Raw genomic sequence first — 5,159 nt, forward strand, 5'->3', positions numbered from 1 at the left:
TTCATTGCTTTCTTTTTTTGTCATGTGTGATGTGTTGCAGGGAACAAAGAAATACCAGACTGCACTCTTACAGTCTTGTCAGAATTTTGTCAAACTTTTATCAGCTAGAACTTGGACATATTCAGAAATCAGTGCCAATCAACTATTTATATACGACTGCAAAAAAATTTTTGGGATCGTATAATGGTATGATGTCATTGTCGTCTGCGTCGTCGTCCGAAGACACATTGGTTTCCAGACAATAACTTTAGTTTAAGTGAATGGATCTCTTTGAAATTTTTTAAGAAGATTCAATACCACAAAAGGAAGATTGGGATTGATTGGTTTCCGGACAATAACTTTAGTAAATGTTATTAGAAATCTATGAAATTTAAATACAAGGTTTATAACCACAAAAGAAAGGTTGAGATTGATTTTGGGGATGATGGTCCCAACTGTTTAGGAATAAGGGGCCCAAAAAAAGCATTTTTCTAGTTTCAGGATAATAACTATATGTATAAGTATTTCGATTGCTCTGAAATTGTACCACAATGTTTAATACCACAAGTAGAAGGTTGGGATTCATTTTAGGGGTTATGGGGCCAACAGTTTAGGAATTAAGGGCCAAAAACAAGCATTTTCTAGTTTCCAGACAATAACTTGTGTGTAAGTGTATGGATCCCTCTGACATTGTACCACACGGTTCCATATAACAAAGGGAAGGCTTTGATTGAGTTTGGGTTAAATTGCCCGAAACATGTAGGAATTAGGGGCCAAAAACAAGCATTTTTCTAGTTTCCAGACAATAACTTGTGTTTAAGTGTATGGATCTCTCTGAAATTGTACTACAATGTTCCATACTACAAAGGAAAGGCTGGGATTGAGTTTTGAATTTTTGAATAGTTTCAAGAAGAAATCTTCAATAGCACAGTATTGCGCAATAGATTTTTAAGATCTTTGACCACATTTATTTTGTGTCAGAAACCTATATTATGTCAAAAATTTGATCACAATCCAAATTCAGACAGTATCAAGCTTGAATATTGTGTCCAAATTTGCCCAAACTGTTCAGGGTTCGACCTCTGCGGTCAAATCGGGCTGCGCTCAGCGAAGCATTTTATTTTTAAAGTTATGCCTCTCTAACTGAACATATTAATTGTATGGAAAATTGCATTGTAAGCACTTTCACATGTACAACCTAGGGATTGCTTTTCCGGCGACAGCTGCGGCGGTGGCGTCAGCAATTGTCAAGTTTTCTGCTTAATTTAGTTTCATAGGAACTACTTGTGATAAATTATTGATATCTAATTGTCCCCCATGCAACGCATTGCAGGGGACATAGAAATACTGGGTGTCTGTCTGTTCCGTCCGGTCTTGTTAGCGCTATCATGTGTACAATTCTTGCCAGATTTTTTATGGAACTTATATCATAGGTTTATATCAGAATGTCTTATAAGAGTTCGAAAATCAGTCCTGATCAATTATTTTTTAAAGAGTTATGCCCCTTGGATACATTTATTATATAGAAAATTGCATCGTTTGTGCTCTCATTTGTTCAATTCTTGCCAGATTTTTATGAAACTTACAAATGAATATCATAGGTTCGTATTAGCAATGTCTTGGAAGAGTTCAAAAATCAGTCACAATCAATTATTTTTAAAAGACTTATGCCCTTGGAAACATTAGTTATATGGAAAATTTCACCATTAGAGCTTTGATTTGTTCAATTTTTGCCCGATTTTTATGCAACTTATATCATAGGTTTATATCAGCAATGTCTTGGATGAGTTCGAAAATCGGTCCTTATCCATTATTTTTATACGACCGCATAAATTTTGCGGTTGTATATTGGTATCATGTCAGCATCGTCCGAAGACATTTGGTTTCCGGATAATAACTTTAGTAAATATTTATAGAAATCTATGAAATTTAAATACAAGGTTTATAACCACAAAAGGAAGGTTAAGATTGATTTTGGAGGTTATGGTCCTAACAGTTCAGGAATTAGGGGCCAAAAAGGGCCAAAAACAAGCATTTTCTAGTTTCCAGACAACAACTTGTGTGTAAGTGTATGGATCTCTCTGACATTGTACCAAACGATTCCATATAACAAAGGGAAGGCTGTGATTGAGTTTGGGGTTAATTGCCCCAAACATGTAGGAATTAGGGGCCAAAAAATGGCCAAAAACAAGCTTTTTTCTAGTTTCCAGACAATAACTTGTGTGTAAGTGTATGGATCTCTCTGACATTGTACCACACGGTTCCATATAACAAAGGGAAGGCTGTGATTGGGTTTGGGTTTAATTGCCCCAAACATGTAGGAATAAGGGGCCAAAAACAAGCATTTTCTAGTTTCCAGACAATAACTTGTGTTTAAGTGTATGGATCTCTCTGAAATTGTACTGCAATGTTCCATACTACAAAGGAAAGGCTGGGATTGAGTTTTGGGGTTATTGCTCCTAGGGGGGTTCAAAAAGTTGGCGGGGGGATTTTTTTTAAGGGATTCATATTTTTTTTTTTTGAAAAGTTTCAAGAAGAGATCTTCAATAGCACAGTATTGGGCAATAGATGTTTGTCTCGCCTTGACGGAGTCAAAAAGCGAGACATAGGTATGCCGTTTTCTGGCGACAGTGGCGATGGCGTCAACAATGTATTAGTTTGTGATTAGGTCTAGTTCATGGTGATCCACTAGTGGTAGGTCAATGATATTTGGTATGCAGTTGTATTAGCCTGGCACATCTCATTACCATGGAGATTATTTGGCCCCGCCCCCCTCAGTCAAGGTCTGTTGACTTTGAAACTTTTCATAGTTTACATGTATTAGTTTGTGATTAGGTCAATTTATGGGGAACCACTAGTGGTAGGTCAGTGATATTTGGTATGCAGTTGTATTAGCATTGGCACATCTCATTACCATGGAGATTTTTTGGCCCCGCCCCCTCAGTCAAGGTCTATTGACTTTGAAACTTTTCATAGTTAACATGTATTAGTTTGTGATTAGGTCAATTTATGGGGAACCACTAGAGGTAGGTCAATGATATTTGGTATGCAGTTGTATAAGCATTGGCATATCTCATTTCCATGGAGATTATTTGGCTCCACCCCCTTAGTCATGGTCTATAGACTTTGAAAATTTTGCTAAGTTAACATGTATTAGTTTGTGATTAGGTCAGTTCAAGGGGAACCATTTGTGGAAGGCCAATGTTAATTTGTGTTCAGTTGTATCAGCATTAGCACATCTCATTTCCATGGAGAATATTTGGCCCCGCCCCATCAGTCATGGTCTATTGACTTTGAAACTTTTGCTTAGTTTACATGTATTAGTTTGTGATTAGATCAGTTTAAGATGAACTGCTAATGTTAAGTCAATGATATTTGGTATGCAAATGTATTGGCATTTGCAAATATCGTTTCCATGGAGATTATATAGCCCCACCCCTGATCATGATTCATTGACTTTGAAACTTTTACATAGTTTACAAGTTAATGTTTGTGTTTAGGTTTGTTTGAAGGGAACAACTTATAATAAGTCCGTGGTATTTGGTATGCAGTTGTATTAGCATTGGCACATCTCATTCCATGGAGATTGTTTAGCCATGTACCTTCAGTCATGGTTCATCGACTTTGAATATTTGCATAACTTACATGTTAAAGTATTGCTATTTTAATTTCAACATTTGCATTATCAAAATTACAAAAAGGCGAGACATATCTCTGTGATAACATTTTATTAAGATCTTTGACCACATTTATTTTGTGTCAGAAACCTATATTATGTCAAAAATTTGATCACAATCCAAATTCAGACAGTATCAAGCTTGAATATTGTGTCAAAATTTGCCCAAACTGTTCAGGGTTCGACCTCTGCGGTCATATCAGGCTGCGCTTAGCGAAGCATTTTATTTTTAAAGTTATGCCCCTCTAACTGGACATATCAATTATATGGAAAATTGCATTGTAAGCACTTTCACATGTACAACCTAGGGATTGCTTTTCCGGCGACAGCTGCGGCGGTTGCGTCAACAATTGTCAAGTTTTCTGCTTAATTTAGTTCATAGGAACTACTTGTGATAAATTATTGATATTTAATTGTCCCCCACGCAACGCATTGCAGGGGACATAGAAATACCGGGTGTCTGTCTGTTCCGTCCGGTCTTGTTAGCGCTATCATGTGTACAATTCTTGCCAGATTTTTTATGGAACTTATATCATAGATTTATATCAGAATGTCTTATAAGAGTTCGAAAATCAGTCCTGATCAATTATTTTTTAAAGAGTTATGCCCCTTGGATACATTAATTATATAGAAAATTGCATCGTTTGATTTCTCATTTGTTCAATTCTTGCCAGATTTTTATGAAACTTACAAATGTATATCATAGGTTCATATTAGCAATGTCTTGGAAGAGTTCAAAAATCAGTCACAATCAATTATTTTTAAAAGACTTATGACCTTGGAAACATTAGTTATATGGAAAATTTCACCGTTAGCGCTCTGATTTGTTCAATTTTTGCCCGATTTTTATGCAACTTATATCATAGGTTTATATCAGCAATGTCTTGGATGAGTTCGAAAATCGGTCCTTATCAATTATTTTTATACGACCGCATAAATTTTGCGGTTGTATATTGGTATCACGTCGTGGTCGTCGTCAGCATCGTCCGAAGACATTTGGTTTCCGGACAATAACTTTAGTAAATGTTTATAGAAATCTATGAAATTTAAATACAAGGTTTATAACCACAAAAGTTAGGTTGAGATAGATTTTGGGGGTTATGGTCCTTACAGTTCGGGAATTAGGGGCCCAAAAAGGGCCAAAAACAAGCATTTTCTAGTTACCAGACAATAACTTGTGTGTAAGTGTATGGATCTCTCTGACATTGTACCACACGATTCCATGTAACAAAGGGAAGGCTGTGATTGAGTTTGGGGTTAATTGCCCCAAACATGTAGGAATTAAGGGCCAAAAACAAGCATTTTTCTAGTTTCCAGACAATAACTTGTGTGTAAGTGTATGGATCTCTCTGACATTGTACCACACGGTTCCATATAACAAAGGGAAGGCTGTGATTGAGTTTGGGGTTAATTGCCCCAAACATGTAGGAATTAGGGGCCAAAAAAGGTCCAAAAACAAGCATTTTCTAGTTTCCAGACAATAATTTGTGTTTAAGTGTATGGA

The sequence above is a fragment of the Mytilus californianus genome, unplaced genomic scaffold, assembly GCF_021869535.1.
Source record: "Mytilus californianus isolate M0D057914Y unplaced genomic scaffold, xbMytCali1.0.p SCAF_7, whole genome shotgun sequence".
Classification (NCBI taxonomy): Eukaryota; Metazoa; Mollusca; class Bivalvia; order Mytilida; family Mytilidae; genus Mytilus; species Mytilus californianus.